The sequence below is a fragment of the Pezoporus wallicus genome, unplaced genomic scaffold (genome assembly GCF_028554395.1).
Source record: "Pezoporus wallicus isolate ANWC-B61680 ecotype Strahan unplaced genomic scaffold, APGP_CSIRO_Pwel_v1 contig_1876, whole genome shotgun sequence".
NCBI lineage: Eukaryota > Metazoa > Chordata > Aves > Psittaciformes > Psittacidae > Pezoporus > Pezoporus wallicus.
Genome location: NW_026638337.1, coordinates 1,872,826 through 1,893,253, shown reverse-complemented (window position 1 = coordinate 1,893,253; position 20,428 = coordinate 1,872,826). Strand labels below are relative to the sequence as shown.

Genomic DNA, 20,428 nt, shown 5'->3' with positions numbered 1-20,428 from the left:
CTTCATTGCCAAATAATCTTTCATCTGACAGTCCTGTCTTTACTGATTAGTGCAAAATCATAATTTATAGCATAAAATGCAAAGCATCTTTTTAAATGCAAGGGTATATATCACAGTCACAGTCCATGCAAGAATATAATTCAAAGAACCAAGCATACAAGAACAATATTTGGGCTCAAAGTTAGATGATGATCGCTTTGACAGTTCTGTACTGCTGCATCTTGATTGAATAGGCCCCAAATGTTGTGTCCCACATTGCTATTATGTACTCTCTGATGATATATGTGATGGATCTCCTTTAGCTAACAAGGTTGGACTACTCAGATATTGCTAGCTGTAATTCTTTTGGGTAGACTTTAACTGTCCTGTAAATTCATCCCAATGTATCATTTGTCTTTCATGGGCACTAGAACATATATCCATATACAGTCAGAGAAATTTAAGGTGTATTCTTTGTGCATACCCATAAATCATAATGTTTGAGACCAAGTACATCATACAACTTTATTTCAAACTGGATTGCTGGGAACATTATGTTTGCTTCAGCAAACATAACTCAGAACTCCCTCCAGAGTAACTGCTTGCACTGCTTCTCTCAATCATTGACAGATCTTCAGCTTTTTCTGACCAGGCCTTTCAATCTTCACAATGCATACTTCCAGCAATCTCTTAGTGAGTCCCTCACATTAGGCTTATTTGTGAGAGTCTTCCCCTCAGGTCTCCACTGTGATTCAGTCCTGGTCGGTATGGCAAGCTCCAAGGAAAAACTTCTGTCTGTGTATTTCTACCACATGGCTAAGCTCTCCCTCTGCTATAGCTTTAATGTTAAAATTGCTCCTCCTGCCAGTACAGAACAGCTCATAATATTTCTTTTTCAAGGCTGCTAAACTTGCATGATCTCCACAGAGCATTGGTGAGGGGTGTACCGGGGAACAATTAAGGCTAGGCCAGGAAGAGCTAATATGTTATTTTACTTAAAAAACTTTTTCTGTACCTCCAATCCATCTTGCAATAAAATATATAACGTTCATGTGTGGCAAGTATTGGTTGGCTGCAAGAAAAAACTCTCTTAAGTCTTTTTGCTCTGAGTGTGATTTCATTATAGCTATTAGTAACATGTTTAGTAGTCAAACCAGAAACACAAGGCCATGTTCATGACTCTTCCTGCCGATGTGGAATTCAATGGAGTCTAAGGACAGCTCAAGCAGAAAAAAAGAATTTCTGAGATTTTTCTTTAGGTTTTGTTATTATCCTTTGTCTCTCTCTACCCTGAAAACAAGGCTTAATCAATGTATTGTTTATCAGGGCTCTGCAAAAGCTGGGTTGAGTCAACCCACCTTTAACTCATGCAGCAGATGAAGTGATGACTCATAGAAAAATGGAGAAATAATTACACTCAGGGACACTTAAAAAAATAAGAGACAGGCTTAAACTAAGAGATATGTAGTCATCCAACAACTCTTCACATGCTCGACATAGATTGTGCTAAAAGTCAGGCAGGAGAAAAGCAACAGTCCCAATTGATATTAAAAGAGAGGGATTCATAAAGAGTAGCTCTTCCCTGGGGAGGCTGGTCTCTCAGGATCACAGCCACATGCTGGTGAGGAGAGATGCTCTGTCGTTCATAGAGCCAGCAGTTGGCTCCTGTTTCAGAACAGCACTGTCTCTAAGGTAAATTTTGTCTTTGTCCACTTAGTCCAATTTGTATGCCTGGAGCATGTTCCAGGAAATGAGAAAAAAGGAGCCACCATTTTATGGAGTAGTTGGATTTGTAAGTGCTATTCCCTTTTCGTGATAAGTTTAAGAGCATTAATCTAGATTTTACCATACCAAGAAATGACATAAAGCGATTAAAATGGATGGCACAATGAAGACAAAATGACCTCACTGTATTTTCTGGAAAAGAAGTGTCCTCATGAGGTTTTCAAGGAATTTATTATTATTATTATTATTACTATTATTATTATTATTGTCTCTTCTTCTGTCATGATGTATCTACTTTCTGGACTTTTTCACGGGACAGTACTGGATTTGTCTTGAGCTACTAAGCAGCAGATACTCAGAGACTCGAGCTAAGCGCTATTCCTCAATACCTGTGTAGAAGTATCACCACTCCAGCCAAATGGCTCAAAACATAAACTCAGGGCTTCATTTGGTAAAAGGCTTTTTTTTATATATGCTTTATGGTTTCATCTAAGCTTCTGAAAGGCAGAACGTTTCAATGAGGTCCTACAGAAGTTATGAAAACAGCAATAATAATTAGTTTCAGAGGGAATTGTAAATAGCGGTGACCTTTCTGCATTCAGAGTGTTGTCTTCGGATCTAAGAGAGCAAACAGAGTAAATCTGAGTACCTAAGTTGGCACAAAATCCCAGCAGGGTTTGGTGCAGCCCTGGGCAGCTGCCAGCTGGAGATGTCCCCATTGCTGGGACAAGGGAGGCAGGTATGGTGATGGGACACTGGGAAGGGGCTACAGGACACAGCGCACGCAGGAACACATGGAACCTTTTGGGAGCCAAAGTCATGCCAACATTTGTAAAAGCATTCAACATATCTGTAACCCTAGCTGAGAAAAAAATTTAAAAATTCCTCATTCCAGTGAAGAGCAGAAATGTTGCAATGTTGATGGCCTGTAAAAATCTCAGAAACATGGTAAATTGGTATTAATTATCCTAACGAGCAAAGAAATGGACAAAAGCATCCAGATGTTGGGTGAACACTGTGCTCTGTCACAGTTTATTACACTTGTTTAAAAATTCGAAGCTGAAATGAAATGACATGAATCAAATGGGGAAAAGCCTCATCTCTTGAGAAATCCACATAGTACAGTAAAAAAGATTGTTTAATTAAAGGAGACTGGAAACTATCTGAAAAATAAAATAATGTAAATTTTACAGGAAGATCCATGTAAACTGAGTTCACCTCAGCAATCATTAGCTACAAGAAAATCTGTGCAGCAAAGTGGCAAAATCCAGCTACATCCCAGTGATCAGTTAATCTTTCTGTTTTGTGCTGTAAAATGGGGGCTGTCTTTTTCATGCAGAGATGTCATGGCAGAGGTTTCACAATCAAATTTTCACAAGCGTAGACTACAGAATGCATGCAGGCTCTTTTAGAGAAAGCATGGAGCTGTATCTGTGCTGTTCCAACACCCTGCTCTGATTGCAAGGATGAGTCTTTCTCAGTGAGGAACAACCCATTCACCAGCACACTAAGCTGTGGCATGCCAGACACTTCTACGCAACTGTTACAGTTAGGGGAGATTAGGAAAAAAAACCAAAAACCAAACACCTGCTAAAGATATTTGTTTCCTTTAACAAAATCAACCTGACATTTTTTTCATGTTTAAGTGTTGTTTTGGTTTTTTTTTTTGGTGTACACACACCCACAAACCAGCTGCTGAGATGTGCCCTGTGAAGAAGGAACACAGGCATAGAGCAGTTGTGGTGCTGCTGGTTGTGAAGGGAGAAGTGCAAAACTGGGTCTTTTTCACTGAAGTGCAAATCTGCAAATTTCCCATTTTCAGTAGTCAGTGATCAAAATGTGGCCCTTAAGGTTTCAGACATGCTGAAACCTCCTCCTCTCCTCTCCTCTCCTCTCCTCTCCTCTCCTCTCCTCTCCTCTCCTCTCCTCTCCTCTCCTCTCCTCTCCAGAACTCCTCACTTTTCTAAACCACCCTTCCATGCTTTAAAGAAACCTTCACATGCTCCTTGAACATCTCATATGTTTTCTTCCTTACAGTCAAATTAGGTAATTATTAGCAGTGGTTGATATAAGCGGTGTCCTTGCAGAGCATAGTAGAATTTACTTCACTCAGTTTCCACAGCACCACCCCTTGCTCTGGATGTATCATCTCCAGAGCTTCTTCCTATTTTTATGAAACCTGGAAACAGCAAGTTCTTCTCCACCTTTCCTCTCATATCCTCTGCTGTGCAGGATTGTTTAATCTCCCTTGCTCATAGCACTAACAAGCTCACTGCATGCTGCCTGGCTGGTGCACATCTGGTGAAGGGGCACCAAATTTGTCAGAGGACTGGAGCTCACTCAGCACATACAAGGGGAGCCTGAGAGCTGGGTTTGTTCAGCCTTAAAAGGCTTGATGGGGAAAACAGAGCCTAACTCCTCTCAGAGGCAAATGGTGATGGGACAAGCAGCAACGGGCCCAAGGAAAATCACAATTTGATATGAAGAAAAAAGAAAAATCCTTCCCTGGAGATATTGAAAACTTGACTGGATAAGGCCCTGTGCAATCTGATACGGTTGGACCCACTTTGAGTGGAGGTTGAACTAGATGAACACTTCTGATTTAAGCTATTCTGTGATTCTATGCTTACTACTTCAAAAACTCTACATTGCCAGACCTCATTGGGAAAATGCCTAATTAGGAGCTGCAGCATAACAGACAATGGGACATATAGACACATTGTAATTGCATTTGCATTGTTGTCAGCACTGAAGCATATTCTATAGTAAATATGATAAAACAGCAAGTCCGATTTAAGAGGTTGTGTGGAATCATGAACCATATGAATGGAGCTTACTCATCACTGTGCCTCCTGCTGTTTTACACAGTGGGGAGAACATGAGCACTTACTCTAGGCAAAAGAAAACTCATTCCTGTCCTGTAACAGTTGTGTCCCAGTTCGGACATTTTCTGTCTATGGTATTACATTATGCATTCTCTAGGGCTGTGCTTAAGGTTCACCACAACGTTACTGGTGGTTTTTAGAGTTTCAGGTTATTAAGACAGCAACAGTTTTTTTAATTCGTACTTTACAATGCACTTCTTGCTTGTACTTTGGTTATTACTTTTCTGTGGCTCATAATAAATTTAGAAACTACATTGATAAGGTTTTTATGGTTAAAAAAAGCCTTAAGGAGCTATGCTGATATTAAAAAGAACTTTGTAAGATTAATATTGACATAAAAAGGCTTTCTATGAATTGCTGATATAAAAAGCCTCTGAGATTTTACAGAAAAAAATCCACCATGATGATATTTTAATGAACGTAACAGTAAAAGGCTCTGAACACAACAAACTGGCATTGATTTTCTGCATTAATAGCCACAGTTACCTACATTCAGGATGTTCTTTTTTGAAAAAGCCATGCAGGGCTCAGTACACAGGAAAGACATTTTTTAATCTAGCACAAGGTAGACCTTGGTAGGCGGAACAGGCTGAGATCCATATGAGAAGCAAACAGTGGTAGAGCAGGTGTTGTCAGACTAACAGGGAACAAGAGCATGAAAAAGGCACCTGTGCCATGCTGAAAGCCAAGGGGGTCTCCAGGGAGGTATTCACTCATACCTGCTCAGGGTGATATCTGACCCTGGGAATAAGCAGCTGCCATTTACGCACCTTTGGATGCAGTAATAATCATTCACACCAGACACAAAAATAAGACAGTCATTCTTTCCTACAGAGTGCTGCTGGCAGCAGCAGGCTTGCAGAGATTGGCGTAAGTTCTGTCTGCTCTGGTTCACCTGCCTGGGCTCCAGCCCTGCTTCTGTGGGCAAAGCACCACGGCTGCTGCACACAGACCCTGGGGAAGAGCTGGAAGTTCCAGTATCACTGGCAACTCTTGCACAGCCACCTGCATCTAAGACAAAATAAGGATGTAGGTTGGCTACCAACACCTATTTATGTCCTGTGTTGTATGGAGTAGTGGTAGGAACACAGCCAGAGAGATACACCTCCTATTTTTAACCCTTCTGTAGGCCACCTTTTGTGCATGGTGCCCTGCTTATATCCTTTCTGGATCACAGCCCTGCCCTGGTAGCTGCTTATTTTACTGTTTGGTTTTTAAGAGGGAGAGCAAAGGGAAAATGGCACTGAGCAGAGAACTACAAAACTGTCTACTGGCCTTGTAGAGAGAGAGGCAACTTGAAAAGATATCTTAATATTGTAGTGAACATTTATTAAAGGGAGATAATTAACATTAGCAGCAGAAATAATTTCCACTTTTTTACTCATAATTTCATTAGGAACTGGTATTCAGGCAGGACAAATGCCTTGGGTAAATCCCCATAACATTTCCTTTAATTTGTTTGTATTGCATGTTTTATTGCTCCAGATTTCTCATATACAAACACAGAGTGCTCAGAAAGCAATACAACTTGAAATAATGATTTAGCAGAATACTAATTGGTATACATACAAATATAATCATTCCATCAGCTTTAAAATATCAAAAAGAGGTTAGCAACAAGGTTAGTGACTTAGTTAATAGCTAATACAACAGGAGTAACAAAAGTAGAAAAATTTCTCACATCTGACTTTGTCCCAAACATTCCATCAATGAAAGCTATTTTCTTAATGATTAAAAAGCAAAATTAATGATCCGTGTTATTGAGGCAATATGAGCTTCTCAGTGGAGACTATTAATAGCTCCCAAGTCACCCCGGCCTCACACAGCACTTGCTAAACACCAACTGCCACAGGTCTCCTACTGCAAATTCATCACACTCCCTTGGAAAAGAGATGCTGCCTCCAAGTCTCACAGTTCTGTTAGTGAACAATCCCACTATGTGACAGACAGAGATGACAGTTTTGGTGTGCAGGAAACCCAAGGGGCAGTTCTGGGAGGCCTGGGCTGCCCCACTCAGCTGACCGACCCCTGCTCTGGAGTTCGAGCCCAGCCATCTCTGGCAGTGACCCCAGCAGGGCCCTTGCTGTCCCTGCTCCTTGGTGCAACAGGCTCCTTCCTGCAGCTCCTGGTGAGATGAGAAACTGTGTGCAGGATGATAGTGAGGGGCAATGCTGCCTGGTGGAAAAAGCAAGAATAGGACCTATTCTTGTCTGTGCCAATGGTCATTCGTTCACTTTTCTGTCACCAGACATTTATGACCCACTAAACGTAGCTAATTTTGTGAAGACCTTTGAGGACCCTTGATAAAAGGGGTTCTAAAAGAACTAGATACGCAGCAATTTCAATCCCGTTTAAAAGGGAACAACCCAAGCCCCCCTTCCAGAGTCCTCACATCACGGTGTGCCTTGAATACTGATGTGCAGCCTTTCATGATGGCTGGCTCAATGTGTCGAATAAGTGAATAGGGCAGAACAAGGAAGTATTTTACTCATTATAAAAAATACAGTGACAAAGTACCATCCTCACGACAGCAGGAATGTGGTGGCCTTTAGATCTCACTAGCTTTCCCTGCAATGCTTTCTTTTACCTGCAGGCAGTTGGCAGGGTGAGGAAAGGCACCACATGGAAGAAAAATACATGAGATAATATTGCATCCGTTCCTCTGACTGAGTGATATATACCGATGATGACCTTTTCCTAGCAGTGTTTACTGCAATAAAACAGATGGTGCACAGTTTCACACCGATCCAGCAGTTTCACCCACCTTCTGGACATGCCAGAAAAGGGAGGACTAAAGCTTGGCTTTGAATCCAGTAGAAGTCCGAGGTGTTGCCACCATCAGAAAATCAAATAAAGGGACATTCCTAGAAGAACACATCTGTTCTTCTGAATGAAGAAACATTCAGCTCCCTGTGAGTACAATCAACAAGGGCAGTTTTGAAAGGACATCTTTTGAAAAGATTTTTTTCTCCCTTAACAAACTCCTATGCACAAAAAGGTAATTTGACCCTAAGTGACTTCTAGGATAAATGAAAAACACAGTGTGAGAAGCAGCCAGTTGTATCCCACTGTATCTCTGCTGAAATCCTATGGCTTCTTAAGCATTTTAACATTTATCATACATTGTATTTTTGAGTTCCACATTATACTTATCATTCCAAGATCTTTTTGTGCAATATAGATAGATTAAATGACAAAAGGTGTCTGAGAAAAATAGGAAATACAATTCAATAACGGCTAAACAGTTGCTGTAATTCTAAGCTATAAAGATAAAAATGGATGAATATTCAGGACTGTTAGGAGAGAGAGCTAAAATTGGAAGGAAAACATTTGCTTAGTTTTCAGGCATTAGCACTTCCATCCTTTCTGCAATACACAAAAGGTAGAGAAGGCTCCTAATGAGGCAGTATTGAAGTGACAAATCACTGTTCTGCCATGCTCAAAATAAAATTACATAGAATCATAGAATAGTTAGGATTGGAAAGGACCTTCAGATCATCTAGTTCCAACCCCCCTGCCATGGGCAGGGACACCTCCCACTAAACCATGTCACCCAAGGCTCTGTCCAACCTGGTCTTGAACACTGCCAGGGATGGAGCATTCACAAAACGTAACAGCAACGGTTCTTGATTGCACAAGCTCAATTTTGTAAACAATCATCAAGTCTTCCTTGTTGGGCCAGTTCTAAAGTCTGTTGTTTAACCTAATTATTGGGATGGAAGTGACTAAGTTGTGAGTGTAATCCAGATAACAGGGAAGTGTCCTGCCTACATAATGTAATTTTGTTGAAAACACTAAGTTCTTTGGGTAAATTGGTTCCATTTTGGATGACATGTGAAAATGTTCTTCTTTTCCCTCTCCCCAGGTAATTAAAATGTGAGGACAGACATAAATAACCTCTGAAGCACACATAAACTTCAACTCAAAAAAGTGGTGTTATCACTACTTGAGAAATTAATTTCTCATTTTCATAAAGACATGTATCACTGCCCCTGTATGGAAGCATGAAATGAGGAATTTAGTTTAGAATCAGCTCCATAACTCTGCTAACACTTTCAAGACATGTTGCAAATGGAATTATCTACAATAGCAAGACTATTTAAGTCATGTGACTGCATAATTAGGGTCTCTTCTGGTTCATCATTATGAATGACTAAATAAGATTAAAACATGACTTGATGCTATCTACTTTTTCTACTTTGTCGTCTGACATTTCTTGGTAACTGTTAATAGGACAGGTATAAAGAAGGAAACATTTTGTTCCCCTCTTCAGTAACAGCCATTGCAAAATTCCATTGCAAGTTGTTTTCCTTGGGCTTTGGAAAAAAAGAATCGAATTGATAATAAGTAATTTATTTCTGTGAACAGTAAAACCTTGGCTTTACAGGTGATAATAAACAAGTAAATATTTCCCTTTAGCAAGGAAAAGTTGAAACATGTGAGAATAATAGATTGAAACCTGACCATTACCAATGATGGTGAGTGGAGACTTTTTCCATAACAGAATAGTAGCAAGATCTCCAGACATGGGAAAATTGCTGAAGTTGTTTACAAGAACTTGTGAACATAGTGAGGGCATAAAAGACATATTGGCACTGAATAAGATACTGTCCTGGGTTCAGCAGTAGCAGTCATTTTTCTCCTTCTTAGTAGCTGGTAGTAGCAGAAACCAAAACCAGAAAACTAAGGCAAGTATCTTGACAGCAAGTCAGTGGTGTCCACCTAATGTCTGAGATCACTTTACTACTCGGAAGGTAAAAAAAGTAGATCTTCTGTTAAAACATTCAACTATGACATAGTTGCCATCACAGAAACACGGTGGAATGCTGATGAAGTGCTCACTGGGCCACTTTCCATCATCAGCAATCCTGGCTAAACGGAGAGAGTCCAGTGGACTGGAGGTTAAAAAAGATGACTCACATCTACAAGTAGAGATGGAAGAAGGATCCAGGGAACTACAGGGCTGTCAGCCTGACCTCAGTGTCTGGAAGGTTATGGAGCAGATTATCCTGAGTGCCATCACAGAGCATTTATGGGACAACCAGGTCAACAGACCCAGTCACCATGGGTTTATGAGAGGCAGGTCCTACCTGACTAGCCCAGTCTTCTTATATGACATGGTCACCAACTTAGTGGATGAGGGAATCTTGTCTACCTCAACTTTAGTAAAGCCATTGACATCATTTCCCAGAGCGTTCTCCTGGAGATACTGGGTGCTCATGGCTTGGACAGACATACGTTTTGCTACATGAAAAACTGTCTGGATGGCTGAGCCCATGGTGGTGAATGGAGTTAAATCCAGTTTGGCAGCTGGTCACGAAATGTTCACCATGGCTCAGTACTGGGGCCAATCCTGTTTAGTATCTTTATCAGTGATGTGAACAAGGAGATTGAGTGCACCCTCAGTAAGTTTGCAGATGACACCAAGTTGAGTGGGAATGTTGATCTGCTGGAGGGTAGGAAGGCTCTGCAGAGGGATCTGGACAGGCTGGATCAGTGGACCAAGGCCAATTGTATGAGGTTCAACAAGGCAAAGTGCCAGGTCCTGCACTTGGGCCACAACAACCCCATGCAATGCTACAGGCTTGGAGAAGAGTGGCTAGAAAGCCACCCTGGCAGAATAGGACCTGGGGATGCTGGCTGACAGCTGTCTGAACATGAGCCAGCTTGTGCCCTGGTAGCCAAGAAGACCAACAGTATCCTGGCTTGTGTCAGAAACAGTGTGGCCAGCAGGATGAGGGAAGAGATTGTCCCGCTCTACTCGGCACTGGTGGGGCTGCACCTCGAATGCTGTGTTCTGTTCTGCATCCCTCACTACATGGAAGAAACTGAAGTGCTGAAGCATGTCCAAAGAAGAGCAATGAAGCTGGCACAAGCCCTCTGTGGAGTGGCTGAGGGAGCTGGGGCTGTTGAGCCTGGAGAAAAGGAGGCACAGGGGAGACCTTATCACTGTCTACAGCTGCCTGAGAGGAGGTTGTAGTAAGGTGGGTGTCGATCTCGTCTTTCAAGAAACAAGTGATAGGACAAGAGATCTCCAGTTGTGCGAGGGGAAGCTTAGACTGCTTTAGATTTCTTCACCAAAAGGGTTGTCAAACATTGGAATAGGTTGCCTAGGGAAGTGCTTGAGTCTCCATCCCTGGAAGTATTTAAAAGAAGTATAGATGTGGCACTTAGGGACATGGTTTAGTGGTGGACTTGGCAGTGCTAGGTTAATGGTTGGATTCGATGATCTTGAAGATAATTTCCATAAAGAACCTAAATCATTCTGTGATTATATTCTATAACTCACTGCAGTGTTATCTTCATACAAGTACTGATATATACGTCTGGTGCCCATACATAGCTGTTTAAGGTTATATTGCTGTAAATATCTGTTATCATCTTAGTATAGTGAAGGTTGAGGTGCAGAAAGAAGACACATATCCGCCTTACTTGGTTTGTGCTATGACCACTCAGCCACATCCCATGTTCTTCCTCACTTGAAACAAAAACCACACTGGAGCAATTATGTGGTTTGCTTCTGAAAGTGCGAGGTGCATCAGAACAGAGCTGAAGTAGAATGGTCATTTTTAACTGAAGAGAAGTTTGTTAAAAATGCTCAGTTTTCAGCTTTTTATTTGGCAACTTCTGAAACTATTCTCTGCACATACATATTTTCCCTTAATTTTAACATCTGGAGTGAGCTGAGAAAGGTATCTGCCTCTGGCATCTACTACAGCAAGATGACTTACAAAATAAAATATTTATTAAACTAGGTTCACAATGACTTTTGCCTGTAACAATAGACTAATCACAGATTGCCCTAAGCAAAAACAAAACAAAACCCCACAAAAAACAAACACACACCCCCCCCCCCCCCAAAAAAAAACAAAAAAAAAAACAACTCCCAACCCCCCCCCCCCCCCCCAAACAAACAAAAAAAAAATCAACACCAAAGTCAAAACCAACAATTGTTTGGTTTGACCCCTCCTCATTAATAAATCCTTATGAGCTGTCAAGAGACACATTTTATTTCTGGACCCACAGAAATTATCTCAATAGTGATACATAATTCAGAGAGTTACAAAGACTCCCTAAAAATTCCCCCACATATTTATTCCATGCCTTGAGCCCCAGCAGGGCAAAAACCTGGGTAGAGAGAGCATTGGGGAACTAAGAAATTTAATGTATAAATCTTCCCATTTGAACTACAACCACTGCTATAGATGTTGCTGGGGACACTAAATTAAGATTAACAGACATTTCAGGGTAGTCTAGGAGGTTATTTCCTGAAGCAGAGGGGAATTTAAGGCAAGCAGCCTGGATGGGATTCAAACCACTTGGAAAGCAGAGCAGTGTTTTTTCTGGGTAGATCCATAATCAGATCTATCTTCCCCTCCACCCACCCCAGGCACATGCAACCCTCTCTGCCCTTTGTCATGGACAACCACTGTCCACCCTCCCATACCCAGATTCTCTTGGTCCCATATGCCAGAGCACACAGGGATTATGAGCAATAGTGGAAGAGACAGTAGGAGGGAGCAATTACATCCTACATGATTTAAAGTTATTCTCCTTGCTCAACTTTTCTTAATATTTGAAGAAGGAGTTGGCACTATTTCTCACGTCACTTTCCAACGTGTGCAACCTATTCTCTGGTGGGTGATGTGTGGGAAAAATAAAGAAGAAAAGCCCAGGTGATGTGCAGCCAGCATAGGAACACTGAGATACAATGCCACACAAGAGGATACACAATATTCGGAGCAGTAATCGAGGCTGCGGATGAGCTGTGCCCAGTTTCCCTGGTGAGCCATTGTCTGCTCTGTATATCACAGAAGACATTATGCCAGGGAACAGAAGCAAGCTAACCATCATCTTTATTGCTAGAATTTTAATACAGAAAAATGTCATTAATAAGAGTATGGGTCTCACCTGCCTGTCCCTCCCTACTGCCCTTCTGTGACTCTTCCAGGCCTATTAAACTTCCATGCACAAACACACTCTGAGACAATAAGGGACAAAGCTCATTTTAAACAAAGAGAAAAAGAGAAAAATATTATATATCAGAATCTTGAAAGGATACACATGAAAAACTGAAGACACAGCTTAACATAACTTTCGGTAGTGACTTCACCGCTAAATTTTTCCTAGTTCCAGCCTATATGCTGCTTATGTCTGATGTTCTATGGTGATATCTGTTTTAATACAGGTCTTTCCACCCCTAAAATTCCTGCTGGTATTGCTATCTCTATTTTCAAACAGGGAGACTAAAATTACAAAGTGATCTCTGCCCTAGATATCTGCTTCATTTCTATCTTGGATGTTCCCATCCTGCTGCATGGTTCAACTGCTGCAGGATGGACAGCAAAGATTCCTGCCCCACAGCTGCCTGAACACCTTCACAGCTTCTGAGCCAGCTCCTGGTATAGGTAATTTCATTTTACAGCTTGGCAGTTTAAATCAGCGCAAATTATCTCAGTACCTGTGAACTATGGTTGCTGAGCAGTTGCTAGACAGCAGCAGTAGGGAGAAATGGAAGGAATAGGATGGGCTGCAGGGGACAGAAACTGCTACAGACACCTCTGCTTAGGGTCCCTGTAGGCTGTTTCCAAGCACCTGTCAAGCAGGAGTCCTGAGGACCATGGGTCAGCGGAGAGCAGCAAACAGTCCACTCAACTGGAGATTGCCGGGTACCTCACAGCTAGTCACATCAGTGCCTGTGGCAGCCTGGACTGGCTATCAGTCCTTCCACCAAGGCTATAAGATTGAAAGAGAGCCAGTGAGAGCAAAAGCTGTAAGACATAGCCTATTGTAAGAAGCAGTGGTTCAAAAGCAGGTGAATGTGGTCAGCCCTGCTTTCAGTTTCAATATGAGGACTTAGCGGTAAGTGGGTAGTGACATGGTGCTTTAATTAAGAGAAAAGCCCAATACGCCATTCTTTCTTTAAATATATCCTCCTACACCATGAATAGCTTTACTTTAACAAAAAGCACATTAGATCCTTGATGAAAACACATCAGAGCTTGGACTCTGTGAATACAGCTGCTAAGCAACCTTACCAACATCCTGTCTATTCCTGCATTGTGGCTATGAATAATTACTCCTCCATGTAACCTTCACCTTTCTGTCTCTGCTCTTCTGCAGCTGTATACCGTTGTAACTGCAAATGGCTCCAAACCAAACTCCCACATGTAAAATTGTTCTCATATATAAGGAAATCTGGAAAGAAATCCAAACAGGTGTCTGCCCTTCCTCACTACAATTGGATGATGTGGAGCCCTCAATATAAACAACCCACACTTTCAAGACTGCATTTTTGTTTCGGATGCTGTGGTTTGAGCCTGTCACCATTTCTTACCCTGATCTCTACCGACAGAGGCAACTTTTAAAAACCAATCCATAAACCAATTTCACCCAAAATTTAAAAATACTTTCAAAGTATTGATGACAATTAAACCATTTACTGCATTCACTGACTATTCTGGCCACTCTTCCTGGAAGAGATGAGCTAGTGCTGCTTCGTAGGAGGAGGACATTCTATTACACAACTGAATGCAAGAAACTTAAACACAGTGTTTGAGGTAAAAGAATGAATCACTGCCCTCTTGGCATATCTCCCTGTTAACAAAAGAAATGAGCATTACCCAGCCTTATCTTATTGTCTGTGAGGCTGCCGAGATTTATTTCCTAAGGGTCGTGGTCTATTTAAACTCCTCAGATAAAGGACTGCACAAAGTTTAAAAAGCAAAATTTAATAGAAAGACTAAAGGCTGTTGGCCATGTTTCAGAAATACAAGGAAAGCTCTTTGGAGAATAAATAAATTTCAACACTACAATACTAAGATGTTGTAAAGTCACAGCACCAAAAATGCAGAACTTAATCTGTCACTAGAATATTTAATTTCTAATATATGATTGTAATATTGGATCATACAACTAATAATCACTACTACAAATACTAATTTTATTAAATTACAAAGATTGAAATAGTTAATATGAAGGAATTAATATTTATAAAAATAACTGCCTAGAATTGAGCCTCTAGTGGCATTACAAGTTTACTGTGGGATACATTTACCCTGAAGTTTTCCTCATAAGAACTATTATTCCAGCTCTTATAAATCACAATCTCAATACAATGGTGTTCCATCTTTCCTAAGTATGGGGGACTCTGAAAATTTTCCAGGGGGGCTGAGGATTCCAGTATAGTACAGTTCAGCCTAGTGATAACAACTTTGATTTTCCTCAACGCCTGCCACAGATCCATTAAAAAGCATCAGCAGAATCTAGCAGTCTGAACACAGATTGAGAGCCCCTTTTTCTAAACTCTAAACATCAAAGTAGGCATATCTCTTCCATAGGCAGGAAGTCAACCGCCTTTGGAAAAGCAAGAACCTTCTGGGAATGAGACACTGCTTTCTGACTGCAGGCAGGCCATTTAACTTCCCTGTTACCATGTGTCTATCCAAGGCCAGCAAATAGCCTGACTGCTAAAGCCAGCAGCTACCCATGCAGGAGGAGATTTATGGAGAGAAGGAAAAGCACTTGTATAGGGGCCATAATATTTTACCACCCTCATGGTAAAAACTTTCTTCCTCAAGTGCAGCCTGAATCTCCCCTCTTTTAGTTTAAAATCTTTACTCCTCATCCTAGCGCAACAGGCCCTATTAAAAAGTCTCTCCCAATCTTTCTAATAGACCCCTTTTAAGAACTGAAAGGCCACAATAAGGTCTCTCCAGAGTCTTCTCTTCTGCAGGCTGAACAAGCCCAACTCTCTCAGCTTTTCCTCATAGGAAAGGTGCTCCATCCCTCTGATCATTCCTGTGGCCCTTCTCTGGACCCTCTTTGGACCCTCTCCAACAGGTCCATGTCTTTCCTATAGTGAGGACTCCAGAGGTGGACACAGCACTCCAGGAGTAGACGGGGAGAGTCACCTCCCTTGACCTGCTGGTCATGCTCCTTTGGATGCAGCCCAAGATATGATTGGCCTTCCAGGCTGCAAGCGCACATTTCCATCTCATATCCAACCTTTATTCACCAGTACCGCCCTCAGCTAGAACTCCTTGTCTATGTTTCTCTCTCTCTCTTCCCCTTGTAAAGTGGAAGAGCTCATATATAAAAGCTCCAAAACCAGATTCCCATGGGCTCACACACCCAGAGTGAGAAGGAAGGGAAGCACTGCATGCACCAAAAGGAAATCACATTTATTCCCTGCCAACATACACACCTGCCCATGCTTCATTGGAGAATTTGTATTCATTTCAGATCACTAGCACCAGCTAAATTACATTTATGTTAAACTTTGAATATTAACTTCAGGAACACCTTGGCCTGCTCAAGTGCTAAGAATCAGCATGTAGAATCACAGAATCATTTAGGTTGGAAAAGACCTTTAAGATCATCAAGTCCAACTATTCACCTAGCACTGCCGAGTCCACCACTAAATCGTGTTCTTAAGTGTCACATCTACACATCTTTTAAACATCTCCAGGGATGGGGATTCACCCCATTTTTTCTTAACATCCAAGTCTCATCCTGGGGCAAATTGAGGCCATTTCCTTTTGTCTTACCATTTTTTACTTGGGAGAAGAGAACAATATCTGAAGGGGGCCTACAAGGATGCCAGAGAGGGATTCTTCATCAGGGACTGTAGTGATAGGACAGGGGGTAATGTCTTAAAACTTAAACAAGGGAGATTCAGGTTAGATATAAGGAAGAAGTTTTTAACTGTGAGGGTGGTGAGACACGAGAACAAGTTGCCCAAGGAAGTTGTGAATGCTACATCCCTGGCACTATCCCAGGTAGGACAGGGTTAGGGTTAGGGTTAGGGTTAGGGTTAGGGTTAGGGTTAGGGTTAGGGGTGAGTAACATGGTCTAATGGAAGGTGTCCCTGCCTGTACAAGGGGTTTGGAACTAAATGATCTTAAGGTCCTTTCCAGTCCTAACCATTCTATGGTTCTATGACAACCACCTCTCTATATGTAGAAAAATCATGTGCCTTTCTGTATCTGTCTGCATGTACATGGCAATCCCATAAGGAGGCAACGGAATGAAATAAAATGCATTTTCTTCCTGAATAATGGGGCCCAATCCTGTGTGGAGTACAGAAAAGCCATATAGAATTCACTAACAGCTATTCATTAACCGTTCAACCTGAGGAATACAGAGGACCTGAAATGAATGAAAATATAGCTGTTTACACTGAACATGACACTCAGCTTCTGGAGAAGCAAATGCTCCATCCTAACCTTGCTCACTGGGAGCGTGGCAGCTTTGTGCTGTGCAGGACCAAGTCACTCTTCTCTCTCTCAAACTTCTAATTATTTGCACACGAGCCATGGGGAAGCCCCCAGGCATTCTGGTTGCCCATACATGCAATGCTAAGGTCCACTTGGGCAGATTGTGAGGGCGTTGTTCCAGCACTCTTGCTAGCTATTTTACTTGGCATCTGTGCTTTGCAATTTTGTATGATATAAAACTTTCGTTATGAACTTCATTTGCACTAATCCTAGCATTCAATAAAAAACAATGCTCAGGAAAACATATTTATGAGGGATTAACATGGTAACAAACATAAAACTGCTATGTAGCTTGAAAAAATTACTAAATACTTTTCTCATGACTCCCCTAAAAACTCTAAATTATTTATACTGATCTGAGCATATCTAGCTCTTAAATTTAAGCTGCAATACTAAATGTAATAGAAGCATTTTTAACAGAGTGCTTGAAGTTGCATGCCTCATATAACACATTGGCAATGCTCTTCATCTCTGTTCTACTGCTATGCTCATGTAGAACATCAAATTTGAGGGCCTTTGTACTGGAAGTGTTAGGGGCTTTGGTCCCTTCCTCTTTCTCCGGACAATTTGTAGGTGATTCCCTGACCAGAGAGAATACACAAAGACAATCAACTGTTAGGGCAAGAGTCACTCACTGGCAGAACAATACTGTCCCTTTTCCTCTAGGAACAAGGTTCATCCTGCAGGATATTGCCTGAGCCACTTTGTTGTGTATTACAGAAATGTTCTGTAGCTTGAAGTACCCTGGAGGGGGTGAGCTTTTGAGGGTTGTTTTTAGGCTTCTTATTAAATCTGGATGCATTACCTGGCAATCCACAGTTGTGGAGGACAAACGTTCTGAAGATTCATGGGAACATTCTAGTTTTGTGCTGTATAAATGGAAATGTTACTTCTCATCCTTCACTAGCTATGACCCCATTAGCTCAAAGTGTCCACTTCAATCTCATTTATGCAGAGTCTTGTAAACATCTGTCTTTGTGATTATCAGGCTTCGGTATGGTCCATGTTTGAACACAGACTGATAACTGATCTAAGTTAACATTTTGGGGTTTATGATCCGAGGTTAGACCAGATGGTGAGGTGGTAGGGAGAACAACTGGAGGCACAGAAACCCTTCTGTTTGAAAAGAGACTGACTGGCATGAGATGTTTATCTTAAGAAAGGATTAAACCAGACATAATAAACAGATATGATCCAGTCAAGCATCTTCAGTTTTTCCTTCAGTGAAGTTCAGCAGTCCCAGCTGGTGTGTCAGGGGGACTTTTTTAAGCCTTTTCTAGCTTCTCTGGTTGGATGGCTAAATAATTTAGTTATAACAGTACTTGTAAACACTGCTATACACAATGCAAGTAGTGGTGATTTCAACCCTTCTACTCCCCCCATGAGTGCCAAACATAGGTAAGGAAATGAAAGTAAATGACAGGAAAACAAAGCAGTTCTCAGGGCAGGCATACTTTAGAGATACATACTTAAAAACACGCTTAACATTGTGCCAGAGAGGAAGACGCATAGCCAGGCCAAACAGCCTGGGGGATATTTGCTCCCACTGTTTCTTCTGCAAGCATATTCAAAGTCATGTTCCTTGAGACGGCAACATTTCATCTATTCTTCTTCTAGCCTGCACCACAAAGCAACAGGCAGGTCGTTAGTTCTGGCATCTCTTAATGGAAATTCAAACCACTGCAATTTTCCTGTTTATACTACAAAGTTAATCATAAAATTCATACAGACTGAATGCTAGCAGAATGGTTTGCTATGATAATTTTCTATGTACCATGTATTTTAACTGAATGATCACCTGCCTATATATTTTCTGATATTTCCAGTGCCTTGATTTATATGCCTAGAGACTGTCTGCCTGCCCTAGATTACAACACTAAAAACCAGGATTTGTGACCATTTTGAGATTGCTTGCAGTAGTTTTGCTTTCATTAGGTTTGTTAATGTAAACAACTGAAGTAAACCAAATGCTTTGTTGCCTGGTTGCACAGATTTTGGGAGTAGGAAAGACAAAAGATGGAAGCAAGAGTTCAGGAAGCCACAAACCAGGGAATAACATTAAAATGCCGAGCATTGCTCGTGCCACAGGATCTCCATCCAGTTGCACATTTCAGCTTTGGACAACAAGGTGCACCTCCAGATGTCTCATTTGCTTCTATCACTTTTCAACAAAACTGTCCTGTGTCATCACTTTCACCAAGGTGAGATATTCACATTCCCAGGCTATGGAATAGTAGCTTCTGAAGGTCGATTTGCAATAGCTACTGTAGTGTGACTTAGGGATTTTGTCAGGGGAACATACTGGCTCAGTTCCCACGACGCTCAGGAGGGCTGGCATTAGTCTTGCTGATAAAACCGAAATGGAGTGCAAACTTCCCAGAGTAGGAGCCAGTGGAAGGCAAGTGCTGTCAGTAAAATTGTGCAGGATACTTGCCTTCCTTCAAGATCATCATCCCAAAATGCAAACACCAGTTTCACAGCCAGTAAACTGGTGGGCAGTATTTCATTCTGGGGCATTCAGCAGAGAAGGTCAGCTAATAATTCAGATATACAGAGGGATTTTCTTTCAGACTTTGACTTGAATATGTTTACAGCAGTGACTGAAACTGTGTTTTCCAGCTGACCTGAAATATAACATCAGACTAAACTCTGATCTGCTCTGCCAGGTGTGCCAGGGTAACATACAGCTCTGCACTGTGCAGGCTAACCCAAGTGAAAACTGGAGGCAGATTAGAACATTAAAAACACAAGGTCCCTATGGCAAATACTTCTTGAAGCTATTTGTTGGGTCTGAGGCAGTGTATAATTCTGTTCTGGTCTTAACTATTAAAAAGGCAACAGCTTTAAACACTGCCCTGAAATACAATATTATAAAATGCAAAACAGGTGAGCTTCCCATCTGGAGTGGTGCAAGCCGCATATACAGGCACTTGCTACATTTAAAATGACAGCCCAATCCATAAGAGGAATTACCAGAAAAACAAAGCAGACAAATGCTATTTTGATCGCTACCTTGATCTTCCTACTTGTGCTGGTTGCTTGCCTGCTATCAGGTAAATGCTCAGTGTGCAATGTGATGGTTAAAAGGCCACTGCTATTTTTAGCTGTGTACACATTGCAAGGTAGCAGAAATGTAGGACAATTCACACAGGCAAGGCACAGGCAATTCTTGCCTGAAAGCATGCAGCACTCTAAAGACTGCTTGAAGAGACAGGAGCATTCTTCCAGTCAAGAGCTGGTTTCTAATGTCTCCAAGTCAAAATCTAGACCAAATATATGTGCTCCCAAACACAGCAGTCAAGTGTAATAGATGCTTTCATCTGGGGCTCTGTTTTAGATGCCAAAGGGGCAAGACAGGGGTACCACATAACCCTTAAAAGCAGCCTCCCAGGCTTTCTGACCTGAAACATGTAGTTCTGACCAATCTGCTTTAAATCACACATTGGCACTGGCTCCAGCTTCATGCAGGAAGCAGAAGGAATGCCAGAGGGCACAGAGCTGAGCAGATCACTGTCCACCTCAGTCTCCTCACCTACAGCCCAGCAGCCGGGGTGAGGATGC

At 41.6% G+C, this 20,428-nt stretch overlaps 1 long non-coding RNA gene across 1 annotated transcript; it reads right to left on the bottom strand.

Annotated features, from left to right (window-relative positions):
- Positions 1-5,952: 5,952 nt before the first annotated feature.
- Positions 5,953-18,422, bottom strand: LOC130599723 (uncharacterized). The gene is made up of 2 exons (XR_008972292.1): positions 18,337-18,422; positions 5,953-6,764 (listed from the first exon to the last, which is right to left on the bottom strand). It is a non-coding gene; the product is annotated as an uncharacterized LOC130599723 (long non-coding RNA).
- Between the last annotated feature and the right edge of the window lie 2,006 nt (positions 18,423-20,428).